Here is a 16,230-nt window from a genome sequence, read left to right as displayed (position 1 = left end):
GAGGCCAACAAGAGCTGTCGACAAATTCTGTTCATAAAAAGAACCTGCTGAATCATGACAATGGCCCATCAAGTTTAGCATCGTGTTCTCCCAGTGGTTGACTGGATACCTGTGGGAAAGTCACAAACAGGGCCTGAGAACAGGATCACTCCCTCCTGTGGTTACCAGCAACTGAAATTCAGAAGCTGGTGGCTTGGTTTGTGGAGACAGAGTATAACCATAATGCCTAGTGATGGTTCTTAGCTTTCTCCTGCATTAATTTGACCAATTAAAGTTGTAGGCCATCATTGCCTCCTGTGGGACCAAGTTCCATAGCTTAACTTTGTGGTGTGAAGAAATACTTTCTTTTATGTGTCTTGAATCTTCCCACACACTGCTTCATTGGATGGTTACAGGTTCTCGTGTTTTGAGAGGAGAAGAGGCATAAAATTTTGAAGTATAAGACAAAGAACCGTAACAGAAATTGATGTTTTTTGGTGTTACGTATAATAATAATAATAATAATAAAATTTATTATTTATACCCCGCCACTCTAGGAGGCTTCCAACAAAGTATTAAAATACAGTAGTCTGTTAAACATTAAAAGCTTCCCTAAAGAGGGCTGCCTTCAGATGTCTTCTAAAAATCTGGTAGTTGTTCTTCTCTTTGACATCTGTTGGGAGGGCATTCCACAGGGTGGGTGCCACTGCCGAGAAGGCCCTCTGCCTGGTTCCCTGTAACTTGGCTTCTCGCAGTGAGGGAACCGCCAGAAGGCCCTCGGCGCTGGACCTCAGTGTCCGGGCAGAACGATGGGGGTGGAGACGCTCCTTCAAGTATATAGGACCGAAGCCGTTTAGGGCTTTAAAGGTCAGCACCAACACTTTGAATTGTGCTCGGAAATGTACTGGGAGCCAATGTAGGTCTTTCAAGACCGGTGTTATGTGGTCTCAGCCACTGCTTCCAGTCACCAGTCTAGCTGCTGCATTCTGTATTGGAGAAAACTCCAAATGCTGCAACTCTTTCCTCAAAGGGGAGTTGCCCACCAAAATAGCCCTGCTGAATCAGGCCAATGGCCCATCTAGTTCACCTTCCTGTTCTCACAGTGGCCAGCCTGATGCCTGTGGGAAACCAGAAATTAGGACCTGACTGCAGCAGCGCTCTCTCACTCGTGATTCCCAGCTACTGGTATTCGGAGGCATGTTGCCTCTTACAGTGGAGGCCGGACATTGACTACCTGTAGCCTAAGATAGGGTTGCCGTATTTCAAAAAGTGAAAATCTGGAAGCAAAAGTTGTTGAGAATTTGGTTGTTGTTGTTTGAGTTTTTGAGCTATTTTTTAAAGAAAACAGCCAAAATCTACACTTCCAAAATGGGATGCCATATGTCTGGATTTTACTGAACATTTTAGCAATTTCCACCTGGACGCAGTAGAAAATGTACATGTCAGAAAGAGGACTTTCAAACCCTCCAAATGTCCCTATTTCCCAGGACAGTTCTGGATTTACAAAACCATCCCAGTTTCTTATTTGATCCTGGAATGTCCCTATTTTCCTTAGGGTGTCCCTGTTTTCATCCGAAAAATGATGGTGGGTATGGAGTTACACGACCCCCGAGCCAAGGAGATAAGTAACTATACAACCTTTAGAAGACATCTGAAGGCAACCCTGTATGGGGAAGGTTTTTTTAAAATGTTTAATGTTTTACAGTGGTACCTAGGGTTACATACACTTCAGGCTACATACACTTCAGGTTACAGACTCCACTAACCCAGAAATAGTACCTCAGGTTAAGAACTTTGCTTCAGGATGAGAACAGAAATTGTGCAGCAGCAGCACAGCTACAGCAGGAGGCCCCATTAGCCAAAATGGTGCTTCAGGGTAAGAACAGTTTCAGGTTAAGAACAGACCTCCAGAACGAATTAAGTTCTTAACCTGAGGTATCACTGTATTGTGTGTGTGTGTGTGTGTGTGTGTGTGTGTGTGTGTGTGTGTTATATGATGGAAGTCGCCCAAAGTGGATGGGGCAACCTAGTCAAATGAGCAGGATATACAGATAATTAAGTTACTATTATGGAATAGGATATCCCTATTTTATCAGAGAAATGTTGGAGGATATGAACTTTCGGCCCCATAATATGGTTATATTCCATGGAGTGGGTTTTATTAAGAATGTAGGAGCTTTCTATCCAAAGAATGCCTTCACTCCAACCACAAAACTGGGGTAGCACAACTGGCAGGCTAAAAATAAAATGGCCTTTATTATAAGCCAAACACATTTCCAGGGCAGAGGAGAGACCTTTTCCAAGGGCACACATATCCTTTCCCATTTGCTTCTTGCATTGTCCTACAACTGACAGGTTTGGACTCCCAAAATGGAGCATTGTCCCAACAACCTGCTGAAACATCCTTTCAAATATCTAAGCACAGGAGTTTCTGGGCCTTAGGCTCAGATAAATGCTATTTTGCAGTACTTCAGATGTCCTCCTTCCTCATTTCCTCTTTCCTCCTTCCAACACCCACAAACATAAGTACCAGGGATCTGAACTCATAAAGCCAAGGTAGTTTATCCCTCACCGAGAACAAGGTTGCATCCTGGAGGCTGAATCTGCAGCGTAGTCATTCCACAGGTCAGTGTTCTTCAACTTTGGGTCCACAGAGGTTGTTGGACTACAACTCCTACTATACTTGAACACTGGCTAAACTGGGGGTGGGGGGGAAAGTGATGGGAGCTGAACTCAGTGATTTGGAAGCAGTAATGTTTCTGAATTCCAGTTTCTGAGAATCACAGGTGAACACAGTGTTGTTCAGCTCATGTCCTGATTCAGGTTTACCACATGCATCTGAGAGAACAAGATACTGGACCAGATAGGCTATTGGCCTGACCCAGTAGGTTTTTCTTATGTTCTTATGTAGTCCAACAAGATAAGAGGACCCAACGTTGACGAACACAGCCATAGATAAAGCCCCCTTGCAAGTGGATTTGGATACCTCTGGAGAAAAAATGCAGCAACAGGAGGAAACTGATTTCCTTCCCTTTGCCTTTCATTCCTCCACATTCTATCCTTTTATTCATTCTCCTCTATACTACACTTGCTAGGCTTCTTCCCATTTTCAGCCTCCGGCTTTTCACCTTGTGTGGATTCTCCAACCCATGTACACCCATAGGTGAGGAATTTCAGGCTTTGTGACCTGAATCTAGGAATTCTCCTCAGCCACCCCCTCTATCCTCAGGCCACATCCATCACTGGCCCTAATTCACACTCCCAAGTGTTTATGTGTGCATTGTGGGGGGCTGCCGGACTAGAATGCATACTTGAACTCTTGTAATGCCTCTTGCTTGCCTTTATGGAGGTTAGAGAGGAGTGTCTGTGTTTGTAGAAAGTAGGCTACTAGACAAAGAGGAATTTTCCAATCATTATTCCACCCTGTCTACCACTGGCATGTGAACCTCAGAAGGTTTGTCATAAGGGAATGCAGCCCTTGATCTGAAAAAAAGTTTCCCAACCCTGCTGTAAGCCATTCCATTTGCCCCTTATCTCCACCCTAGGGGATCAAAAGAGCTTATCCAACAGCAGCCACCAGCTCCTTGGAAGCCCAGCCAATGTTGCTTTGGTGGGATCTGGCTGCCAACAACCCTCACCACCACACGACCCCTTAATTCCACGACAAGACACAAGTTCAATTATTCCAATCTTTTATTGTATTGAGCCTCTCAAATTACAGCTAATAGACCATGGGGGTGTATCATTCCCAGATGTCCTTGTGGCCAAAGAAGGATCTGTAATTTAAGAAAAAGCTTCAGGCAGGCAAATTAGCAAGATGGAGGCCATGGAAGTGAATCACCTAGTCTTCAAATCACCATGGAACGTAGTGTTGCTGAAGTTCATTCCCACTGTTATTCTGGCAGATGGCAGACTTGAGCTTCCATGCCAGATTCCCCTTTTGTTGAAGTTGGCTTGCAAGTTGAAGAGGATTTCAGCATTTGGATCTGCAGCCATTGGAGCAGCAGGAACAGACAGAGTGACGAGACTAGGGATAGCGGGGAGCAACCATATTCAAAGTGGGGATGGCTGGTTACAGGGACAGGGAAGATTGACCATGGGAGCAAGGGGCAAGGGGAGTGTAAACACCTGGAATGGAAATGGAAGGGGGCAGTGGCTTCAGCTAGGACAGCAATGTGGGGGGAGAATGTCTTCATTCAGTATGGCAGAATGGGGAGTAGTCACCCTAAGCATAGCAATGGGGGGAGTTGCTGCAGCCGGGGTGTGGCAACAAGGAGGAATTGTTACACTCTAGATGGCAATGGGGGAGTAGCTGCAACTGGAAGGACAAGAGGCTCCACATGGTGTCGAAACAGGGGGGAAGTGGCTGCACTTGGGATGGAAATGGGGGAGTGGACACACCTTGGTTGGCAATGGGGGAGTGGAGGAACCTGAGATGGAAACTGGGGAGTGGAAGTGACAAGGGTGGAGGCTGGGGGGGGGTGGCTACCTGTAGAGTAGTAATGGGGAGAGGAGATGGCTACCCATGAGAAGGCACCTTGTGGTGCAGCTGTGGGCTGCGCTCAGCATTTTCTACAGCACATCTGAGAACAGCAGGGTGTGCAGCAAGACGGGCGGCAGCAGCAGCAGCAGGGAGGGCAGCAAGGTGTACAGCACATTGGGGCGCAGCAGCAGGGAGCGCAGCAAGGCCGGCAACCCGAGGAGGGTGTGCAAACAATCATGGTATCGTTGCCACTGCTACCACCGCAATCGCAGCAAGAACCACCGTTTCCCATTTCTGTAAAGCAAAGGGGGGGGGGTATTAATAGAAAACGGTCTGTGGTTTTTGTGTGCGTGAGAGAGATTTTGAGAAAAACACTCTTTAAAATCCAGCCCATGTTTAGTAGGGTAGCCAGGTTTTTGAGATGAACGATGTGGTTTCCAAAAAATGGATAAACAGATCAGGCAACTTTTGGGACAACTGCGCTTTGGAATTTAGCCATGTTTAAGAAGGTAGGGACACGGGTGGCGCTGTGGGTTAAACCACAGAGCCTAGGGCTTGCTGATCAGAAGGTCGGCGGTTCGAATCCCCGCGACGAGGTGAGCTCCTGTTGCTCGGTCCCTGCTCCTGCCAACCTAGCAGTTCGAAAGCACATCAAAGTGCAAGTGGATAAATAGGTACCACTCCGACAAGAACATAAACGGCATTTCCATGCGCTGCTCTGGTTCACCAGAAGCGGCTTAGTCCTGCTGGCCACATGACCCGGAAGCTGTACGCCGGCTCCCTCGGCCACTAAAGCGAGATGAGCGCCGCAACCCCAGAGTCGGCCACAACTGGACCTAATGGTCAGAGGTCCCTTTACCTTTACCTTTAAGAAGGTAGCTTTGAGACAACACCTTTTGCAGAACCCTGGCTGAAGTCAGGAGCACATTAACCATGAACCACTGAATATACGTTGGAAGCACCAAGGTTCAAATGGTCTCCTAAGCAAACTTGGGAGAGTGGGTAGATGTCATAGTACTTCCTTACAAATGCAGGCACCAATTTCCTAAAATAAAGAATCCCAGACCTCTGGGGCTTCAACAGAAAATGTCTGTTGACATTTTATGTTATTGAAGTCCATAAGGTGGAACCTTATGGAATGCCATTTTTTTGGGTGGGGAGGTAGGGGAACAATCATGTTAGAGGTGCTTCTCTAAGACAATAAAATAAATCTTCTTTTTAAGGGTTTGAAGATTAAAAAGACGGGGGAGGGATTGAAATCTGTGGCTCTGTTTTAATATAGGTGGCTCAAGAGAGACACAGCTGCCTGCACTAAATGAACTTTCTAAATAGTCTCCAAGGGCAGCCCCACATAAGGCACACAGCAGTAGTCTAACCTGGAAGCCAACTAGCATGAATGACACTGGCCTGGCCTCTGCCATTCAGTGCTGGGCATAGCCAACAAATAAGCCAATGCTGAAAAAAGTATCCTGGACTTTAGCCACCAACTTCTTGTAAACCACTCTGAAGTTTGTTTGTTTGTTTTACAAACAAGCATTATATAAATTGCATGAAATAAATGAAAAGGCAAGCAAACAAATATACAAACAAGGATTCCTGGAGCAAGGATGCTTTCAATAGTACCCTCTTAGCAATTAATTTGATTCCTATAGGAGAATGTGGTCCTATCGAGGCATTGCTCAATTTTACTTAGACCTCTACCATAATCAGTTTTCTTATCAGGATTGAGTTTAAGTTTATTTACCCTCATTCAGTACTTAGTAATTTTTTAAAGCATCATATTTTGAAAGCAACACATTCACTACTGTTTAATCTTTAATATAGTCTACTTTGAGCATTAGAAGCCACATTAGAAGCCTGCGGCTCTGCAGATGTTGAAGGACCACAGCTCCCATCATCCCTGAGTATTTTCCATACTGGATGGGAGCTGGAGTTCAACAAAATGCAGACAGCCACAGGTTACCGTCCCCTGATCTAGAAGTAAACCATTTCCCATTGCAGTAATGACCTGTCAAATGCAACTTACCGTTCGGAGAGGTTGAAGCTGGTATGAGGACAATGAACCCAAGTGAGATAATGAAGATCTTTGGGGATGGGGGCACCTTTTATATATTTACCAAACCTTCCTGTAGGAAGTGAGGCACCGCCGTGGAACGGCAGAGCCTTCATTCATCATCAAAACACATTTCCTTCCCTGATGCCATCATCCAATTCATGTTCCTCAAAGGAATGCCCATTTCTCATTAAAAGAGCACTTCCCTATGGTGTGTGATTAAAGGGATTTTGAGTTAGCAACGTGGTAATTCCAAGACCAGGAGGCACATGAATGATTTTAAAATATGAAACCTAAGGACCATATGACTAAATAGACATTATTCCCCAAATTCTTTTGACTCTGCGTCCTCCTGATGCATCATCAGATTATCACAGGTGTGGGGAACCTCGGCCCTCCAGATGTTGCTGTACTACAACTGCCATCAACCCCAAGAAGCGTGGCCAGTGGCCAACATCTGGGGGCAGCAAAGGTTCTTGCTTCCATAATGAATGCAACCAGCAAGGTCTAAAGCTGGTGGGAAAACATGGTGCCCTCATATGTTATTGGACTCCAACTGGATAATCATGGTGGGACATAGCTTAGGGGTTGTAGCTGCAGTCAAAATTAAGGACTGCAGCCAACTAACATCCACTTACAGTAAGCCGATTAAAAACAATGCACCTGAGTTAGTCATGCCCATCTATTCCATTGGGTCTACTCTGAGTAGGCTTTACACTGGATGCATCCCTTAGTTTTAGGAATGCTTTGTAATTATCTGGATTATGTTCCTCTTTTAAAGCCAAACTGAGATATCTACTAATTGACGATGACCCCCTAAGATCACTCATGGTTGCCAGATTCTTGATCAGCGTCCTATCCCTAAAGAAGAGAAACGGTCTCCTGTGTGGCTCGGATAACCCCTTTAAACCATGATCTATGTTTTAGGCGATATCACCATTGATATCCTTGATTAATTTATGAGCAGAGGGCGATGTATAGGCTACAAATTTATTGTAATGTATGATGGTGGTCTTTGTTTTTGTTTTGCTTCGGTTCCTGTTTGTCTTTTGTTAGTTTTGGCGATTTTAAATTTGGAGGTTTAAGTATAATATGTTGGTATGGGAAACTGTCGTGTAACGGGCCAATGGCCGTAATAAAGACCAATCCAATCCAATCCTCTTTTAAAGTTTTCATTAGCTTTTTGTTTGTTGGTTGTATCCAGTATCAGCCCTACTCAGAGTAGACCAACTGAAGTTTTTTGGGGGCAGGTTCATAATTTTTTATTGATTTTCACACGTTTTACAAATTTACTTAAATTTCAGTGTATGTTTTTCTTAAAATTTTGACTTCCCACTCTTACCTCTATAATGTTCTTATTTCCACCTTATACCTTCTGCTTTATATAACATACTTTTATCTACTACAATTATCATCTATTTCACTTATTATTATTTTCATTCCACTGCTCATAATTCCATGTTTTCATTTGACTGTAACATTTCTTCAAATAGTCCAAAAAGTGTCTCCACTCTTCCATGAACAGGTCATGGTTGGATATAACCCTATTTGACTATGTGAATATTGTTATTGATTATATTACTATTCAAGTCTTAAAAACAAACAAAACCCAAGTTTCTTCCCCTTACAGCAGTGGTGGGGGACCTCTGGCCCAGGGGTCAGATGTGACCTCATTAAACCTTGGATAATAATCAACAGTCAAGAGTCACATGTTCCCAATAAGCAGACCCTACAACATCCATAGACTCCACAGTGCGTCCTTTGAAAAAGAAAACACTCCTCTCTGTGCCTCCTGGGAAGCCCTCAGAATCACTGTGCTATTATCTAAACAAAGCTTTAATCATACATAGTACAAACACACATCTAAAGAAGAATGGGATATGGGGGTTGAGTCAAGCACCATGAACCATTAGACGTCACGGCAGGTGACCATGTGGGTTGATGTTTAATGAAGACCTTGCCGATTTGTGGTAGTGTCTCACTTCCAAAGGGAAAGAGTCACAGAGCTGTATAAAAGCTTCCCTCCCCCAACAAAACTCCTCATTTGCTCAATAGGATGCATCCCTCCTTGCCATTTCCCATTGCTTAACAAGGTAAGTCTAGCTTGAGGAATCTTTGTGAACGGCTTAATAAGGTCTGTTTTGCTCAGCAGATCTTTGTTCACAGTAAAGGGATAAACATAAGAATGTGATAGAATTAGCGGACGTCTTCATATAAAGCAGAGGTAAGGAAGTTGTGGCCCTCCTGATGTTGCTGGGCCCCAATTCCCCCAAACTCCGGTGCCTGTGGCTGATGGGTTGTTGAAGTCCAACAACATATGGGAGGCTGCAGTTTCCCCTTCCATGACCTAAGGCCTGGGAGGCAGCGCTGGAGCAAGCCGATCGGGCACCGTGCATTCCTTACACCCAGGGGTGGGGCGAGCTGGTGCAGGACACTCTGTGGGGCCTCCGAGGAGTCTGCCTGCCTCCTCCCAATCAGCCGCCCTACAGCTGAGGGGGAGGCGGTGGGTGGACCATTTGGGGCAGCACAGAGCCTGTGTACATAAGCCACCACGTCTCTCCCAGGAAAGACATGTGGCTCAGGCATGCTGCAGGCCCCGTGGTGAGTGCATTTTATCACCCCCCTCAGTGGTGACACCCAGGGCAGCCCACCCCCTTCATCCACCCCTGCTGGGAGGTGGGGTTGGAATATGGAAAGCCATAGCTGAATGGTAGAGCACATCCTTGGCAAGTAGAAGCTCCCTTGGGTCTCTTGAGGCAATTTCACAAAAATCTCTTCTTTCCATCCTCCTCTCAAAGATGTTGTGTGGTTCCAAATGTCGCTGCTCTCCCTGCTGCTGCTGCTGCTGCTGCTGCAACTGCTGCTACCGCCCTTGCTGTGGTCCCAATAGTTCTGGCTCTTGTGGCTGAGGTTCTGGTTGCTGCTCTCCTAGGCAGAGCTGCTGCTGAAGAACCTCAAGGGAAGCATTGGAAGCAAGTAGGGGACCTGAAACCACCACCACTCAGACTTGCCCTTCTGCTTGTCTCCTTTTGTTCGGTGTTCCAAGTTGATTCTCTCAAGCTTTGCAGCTGCCTCCTCTACTAATTGGTAGATCGCCTTTCATATCCTCTGATTCTACTCTTTGCTTTGTAATTCATGGAGGAGGCATGGCTGTTTTCGAAACGGGGTTCCCCTAGTTCTGTTCCATCTCTTGGAGTAACTCCACTGTTGACTCAATGCAAAGTATGTGTATGGGAGATAAGAAAATCCCATAATACAAGATTTTCCTCTTGCTTTGTTTGGAAAGCCCAACAGGTTGAGCACCTGCTTTGAATGCAGAACAAAACAACCCCACCAATCCAGGTGAAGGATTATGGGTTTTATTTATTTATTTAAAAATATTTAGATACTGCTATTCATGGGGGGGGGAGCAAAGTGGTTTACAACTGTACACAAAAGCATGTAATCACATATTAAAAATTTAAATCCAAAGTCAGCTAGCTATTATGGAAAAGTTTTCAGTGGGTGTTTAAAAGCTTAAACAGAAGTTGCTAAAGGCTTGGTTTCTTATTATCAAAGGAGTATCGCCAACTCAGGAAACAACCAGCAACTCTCCTGCTTATTATCTCAGTGGGTGAGCTGGGTTTTCAGGCGCACAATTTCCGTTCTCATCCTGGGGCAAAGTTCTCAAACCGAGGTACTACTTCCGGGTTAGCGGAGTCTGTAACCCAAAGTGTTTGTAACTCGAAACATTTGTAACCTGAGGTACCACTGTATATAATTTTCCAATAAGCATTAACCTTACTACAAGACCACCACATATGATAAAAAGAACCTCCTTTCTCTTTACATTTCCAACACTTATTTGATTTAGATTTATTCATTTTTGCCATTGACCCCATATGGTGACCCGATAACAAGCCACGACCACTACCACTGCCTGAAGATAGAAAGCGGGTTTTGCTTTCAGCCCACAAATGATATGTAATTGGTTATATTTCCCCTACACTTGCATTGTATTTCCTTTTAATGTATTTAATTGGAAGGCATAACATAATGACAGTGAGACGAATTCAACTAACGAGTTCCTCTAGTGCATTGTTGACCAAACCTGGGTCTCCAACTGTTTTGAGACTACAGTTCCCATCATCCCTGACCACTGGTCCTGTTAGCTAGGGATGATGGGAGTTGTAGTCCAAAAACAGCTGGAGGACCAAGTTGGCCAACACTGCTCTAGTGGAATCCCACACAAAGGTTTCTGCTAGTTGTGGGGATAAAACAAGGGAGACGAGAACCATGTACCCTGCCTTGATCTCCTTAAGGGCAAAGTGGTATCGAAATGGAATAAACAAATAAAAGCAAAGCAGCAACAACAACAACGACAACATCCTATGTAGACTCCCATAATTATGTGCTGAACATATTAAAAACACAATATGCATGTCAGATGCATTGCTAATTATATGCACAAAGGGGAGAAATATTGTCCTCTGGTGACAGAGGATGGGCAAGGTATTATCCTAGCAACTCGGATAATAATGACATAGGGCTTCTGTTGCTCTTATTGGTTAAAGAACGCCAACCTTTCCACAGTTTAGAATGCATCTTCAGCATGGCTTACATTGCTGCGGGGATGATGAACAATGTGATTTGAATTAAATCCAGTATCGAGCAATAGAAATCCAATGTGATTTTGGCTTTGGGCATGATCCCTGGAAGGTAACTCCCTCAATGCCTGTGAAAGAGGTCCGTGAACACAACCATCAGGGTTTGTTGGTGGCCTGAACCTGTTTGATGTTCTTCTGAATAGGTTCACATAGGAAGCTGCCCTCTACAGAGTCAATCAATTGGTTCATCGTGTTCACTGTTGTGAGGTAAAGGTTCATTTTACATATCATAAATCCCTGAATATTTTACAAAAAACTATACCATTCAGTATTCCATTATTACATCCATCATAACTTCATTTACACTGTTGAATTCATCTCAATGCAGCCAGCGTTTTCAGCTGTGCAGTTATTTCCCCTATACAGTGGTACCTCAGGTTACATACGCTTCAGGTTACATACGCTTCAGGTTACAGACTCCACTAACCCAGAAATAGTACCTCGGGTTAAGAACTTTGCTTCAGGATGAGAACAGAAATTGTGCTCTGGCGGCACGGTGGCAGTGGGAGGCCCCATTAGCTTCAGGTTAAGAACAGTTTCAGGTTAAGAACGGACCTCCGGAATGAATTAAGTACTTAACCTGAGGTACCACTGTATTTAATAAACATTTTCCAATCTTCTCTGAATGTATGCTCTTCTTGTTCTCTTATTCTATATGTGAAGTCTGCAAGCTGCACATATTCTGTTGCCACTCTTCTTTAGCTGGGACCTCACTCGATTTCCATTTTTGGGCTAACAAAACACGGGTTGCAGTAGTGGTATACATAAATAACCTTTTCTGACACCTGGAAATTTCAGTCTGAATTATCTCCAATGGAAAGGACTCTGATTTTGGGGGGGAGAAGTACTTTCAAACATTTTCCTTCCAATTCATTATGGGATCATTTCCCAATACTCTTTTACCCTTTTACAAGTCCAATACCAGAATTGTTTTAAAGAAATTATTATTCAGGATAGAACAAAGAAAGCAGTTTTTTCACACACCTCATGGACAAACTACAGTGGTACTTCTGGTTGCGAACGGGAATCTGTTCTGGAGGCCCGTTCGCAATATGAAAAGAGTGCAACCTGCAGTGGCATGTCCTCACATGCACAGGTTGAAATTTGCCACTTCTGCGCATGTGCGTGACGTCATTTTGCGCTTCTGCGCATGCATGAGAGGCAAAACCCAGAAGTAACCCTTTCCGGTACTTCTGGGTTGCAACGGGACATAACCTGAAAGAACGTAACATGAAGCAGATGTAACATGAGGTATGACTGTATGGAACTTGCTCTAACAAAAGGCAGTGGTGGCCACCAGCTTGGATGTCTGTAAAAGAGGATTGTATAAATTCAGGAAGAATACGGCTAATGATGGCTACTAGTCTCTATGATTGTGCTCTGCCTCAATGGTCAGTAATTCTTCTGAACATCAGGAGGATCCTCTTGGGCTTGCATCCTGTATGTGGGTTTCCCACAGGGATCTGAATGGCCACTGTGAGAACAGGACAGGGGATTAGACGGGTCATTGGCCTGTTCTTATTTTCTTAAACCCTCCTTAATAAGACTGAAGTCAGGAGGGCCAAACCCAGAATATAACAAACCAGGGATTGCATGTGAAAAGAGCTTCTCCTACCCAGTCTCTGCAAAATAGTCACGTTATTGCTAATTACATGCCACAAAAGGACAACATCGACTTCTAGCAATAAAGGTCCCCTCTATGGTTACTTGGGTAATAATTATGGTCTTTAGCTATAGGATGACGGTGACAAAGGCACTTAATGGCTTAAGGAAACCCTACAATGATACTTATTTTAAAATTAAATTTCTGCATGGGTTCTAGCCTGGGATTGACCCTGTGAGGGTGGGAAGGGATCCATGGAAGAATACACCGCCATAAAACAATTTGCAATGAGGAATGTGAATTGAATCAAACTGAAAGAGGGCATGTCCGCAAGTGGCTATTGGAGAACTTGCTGTTCCTCCATGGTGCCTCACTTCCTAAGGGGGAGGATGCAAGGAGCTGTATAAAAGGTCTCATGACATTGGCTCCTCATTCATTTGATCCATTGGCTTCCGTTCCACTCGACGTCTCTCTGTTTAAGAAGGTAAGGAGAATTTCACGAATTGTTCATTACAGAGGGGGGAATTTCCTTTGGTAGAGTCTATGGCAGGAATGGCCTGATCGATGTTGCTGAACTACAAATTCCAGCCCTGGCCATTGCCCATGCTTGCTGGAGCTGATGGAGGGCTGAAGGTTCTCCACATCTGGTCTCCACATCTTCTTTTAACCAAACTATCAATCTTACAGGAGGGACCATTAACTTAAAGGTAGAGGGCATTGCTTTGCATGTTGAAAGTCCCAGGTTCAATGCCTGACGTCTCCCATTAAAAGTGTCATGTCAAGTGTAGGGAACTTTTGGCCTTCCAGCTGTTGCTGTACTACAACTCCCATCAGTCCCAGCCAGCATAGCCAATGGCCAGAAATCATGGGAATTGTAGTTCAGCAGCAACTGAAAGACCAAAAGGTACCCACACCTGTTGTAATCCCTGAGTGGCTAAGCTTTGACCATTCAGTCGTCGCTGGACTATAGCTCTCATCCAAGACTATTGGCCATGCTGGCTGAGTCCCAACAGCATATGGTGAACCAGGATGATGATGATGATGATGATGATGATGATGATGATGATAATTTATACCCTGCCCATCTGGCTGAGTTTCCTCAGCCACTCTGGGCGGCTCCCAACAAGAATATTAAAAACATGATAAAACATCAAACATCAAAAACTTCCCTGCCTTCAGGTTAGCCACCCATTAACAGCCCTGGTTTGTTTTGCAGGTTGGGGATAAGGGATTGATGTTGAGATATTGCGTTTTTCTACACCCACTTATGGACTTCATGGCCAATAAAAAATTGAAATAGGAGCTTCTTAAGCGATAGCTTGTTGTCTTAGCTGCACGAGCTGTGATTAGTTCTAAATGGAAGAAATGCAATGGCTGGTCGGCAACTAAATGCTACTTAGAGTAGATCTACTGAGATAAATGGATCGAAGTTAGTTGACCCTTTGAAAATAAATATCACGACTAACTTCGGCCCATCAATTTCAGTGGAGCATAATTTTGTTGGAGGCAACCCAATGTCTATCCAAAACATCAGCCTGCTGTCAGAAATGACATAGCTCCACTTTTTACATCTCAGAGCATACATTGTATCTCTGTGTTGGGCAAATATCATGGGAAATGCACATTAAAATGCTAATATCATGAAAAATGCATTATATGGGGTGTTTAGTGTAGGGTTGTAAGGGGGTGTGTGCAAACAACCAAAAAGATATATTAGGAGAAAAATAAACTAAAACATTTTGTTAAGTAGGTTATATTTTAAAAGAGGGGAGAGTAAGCTGATGTAGAAATGCAGTAAATGGCATGTTGAAATGGGGTAAACGAGAAAGTAAAAATTCAAAATAAGCACAGTTGTCCATCCCTATTTGTACGCTCCCACCCGGGAACCAATGTCCCCCCTGTGGAAGGACGTGTGGATCCAGAATTGGCCTCCACAGTCACTTATGGACTCATTGTGAAAACCGTGTCTATGGGAGACAATCTTACTCAGCTACGAGTGATTGCCAAAGAACAAAGAAGAAGATAAGGAACTGAACCACATGTTACCTATCCTCAAAAAAACCCACGCCACTATTTATTTTTTTCAGTGCTTGCATTCTCTCCAACCAAGATGGGCTGTGATTGCTGTGGCTCTTCGTCTAATTCAGGAACCATCATTTGCTGTGTCCCATCCGGTGGCAGCAACTCCTGCTGCGCCCCCTGCTGCGGTCCCTGCTGCTGCTGCACCCCTTGCTGCTGCTCCAAGCCTGCCTGCTGCTGTGTCCCCTGCTGCTGCTCCAAGTCTTGCTGCGTCCCCTGCTGCGCTCAAGTCAAGAAATGCTGCTAAGGAAATCCCGGAATTACGAGCAAGTCTAGATCAGAACGTTATGGAAACCGGAATGACATCTCCCCTGCCAGCTGCGATGCTCTTATGGCCGCAAGTTTTCTCTGCCCATCCAGTGTCCCCATTGGGACATTAACTACCTAAACTACATGCTTAATCTAGATTAAGAACAATTCAGCTCAACTAGAGTTACTTACAAGTACAGTGGTACCTTGGGTGAAGAACTTAATTCGTTCTGAAGGTCCATTCCTAACCTGAAACTGTTCTTAACCTGAGGTACCACTTTAGCTAATGGGGCCTCCCGCTGCCGCCACACAATTTCTGTTCTCATCCTGAATCAAAGTTCTTAACCAGAGGTACTGTTTCTGGGTTAGCAGAGTCTGTAACCTGAAGTGTCTGTAACTCGGGGTACCACTGTAAATATGACAGTCTTGCAATGCAAAGCTTTTGAACCTCTCTCTTTCACTCCAATGTTGGGTCATTCCCTTCTTTCCTTTTACCTCTTAACAAATGAAATGTAAAGTAAATGTTGGGTAAATGGTGCCCATGTTTGTCTTGGGGTGCAGGGTCCTTTCGGAGGTCTCCAATAAAATTCTAAAAGCATTCAAATTGATCTTGTCCTCGGTTGCTTTTCATTCACCTTTTCTTGCAGTTATGAGCTGCTCTGCCCCCTGCCACTCCCCTTTGCCGTGGCCAGTATTTGGGTTACAGAGTCCCCTACTGTTGTGCTCCCTCTTGTGGCTGTGCTAAGTCTTGCCACTTCCCCAGCTCTCTCAGACCAAATGCTGCAGGAACCCCTGCTCCAAGAAATGCTGCTAAAGAAACTCTGGATGTTCAAGCAAGCCTATAACCTTTTAGAAGACGGAAGAACATCTCCAGCAACATCACTGATCTCATGGCCACAATGTTTTCTTTGCACAATCTTCCCTGTGAATTAGCTACCTAAAGCAGCAGCCCTAAGCATACTTACCTGGGTGCAATCCCCATTAAGCTCAGTGGGAGTTACTTCTGAGTAGATGTGCCTAATCTTGCAGTGCAAAGCTTTCAACTTCCCTGTGTCACGCTGTTGAAAGATTCTCCTCTTCTTTCATTCGACAAAATATGTGAAGCTTGCATAAATGGTGTTCCCATATTTACCTTGGT

The 16,230-nt window shown here is 44.5% G+C and overlaps 2 long non-coding RNA genes across 3 annotated transcripts; one reads left to right on the top strand and one right to left on the bottom strand.

The window, feature by feature from the left end:
- Nucleotides 1–3,654: 3,654 nt before the first annotated feature.
- On the bottom strand, nucleotides 3,655–6,800 carry LOC309330600. Its single transcript, XR_014151504.1, has 2 exons — nucleotides 6,489–6,800; nucleotides 3,655–4,756 (listed from the first exon to the last, which is right to left on the bottom strand). It is a non-coding gene; the product is annotated as an uncharacterized lncRNA (long non-coding RNA).
- Nucleotides 6,801–8,567: 1,767 nt separating this feature from the next.
- On the top strand, nucleotides 8,568–15,696 carry LOC309330168. 2 transcript variants are annotated; one of them, XR_014151336.1, is made up of 3 exons: nucleotides 8,568–8,608; nucleotides 12,984–13,248; nucleotides 14,852–15,696. It is a non-coding gene; the product is annotated as an uncharacterized lncRNA (long non-coding RNA). The 2 variants fall into 2 exon arrangements; XR_014151337.1 differs by lacking the exon at nucleotides 8,568–8,608 and having other exon boundaries at nucleotides 12,298–13,248.
- Nucleotides 15,697–16,230: the final 534 nt, after the last annotated feature.

The sequence above is a fragment of the Podarcis erhardii genome (genome assembly GCF_964252035.2).
Source record: "Podarcis erhardii genome assembly, chromosome: 15".
Lineage (NCBI taxonomy): Eukaryota > Metazoa > Chordata > Lepidosauria > Squamata > Lacertidae > Podarcis > Podarcis erhardii.
This window is presented reverse-complemented; position numbering and strand designations above follow the sequence as displayed.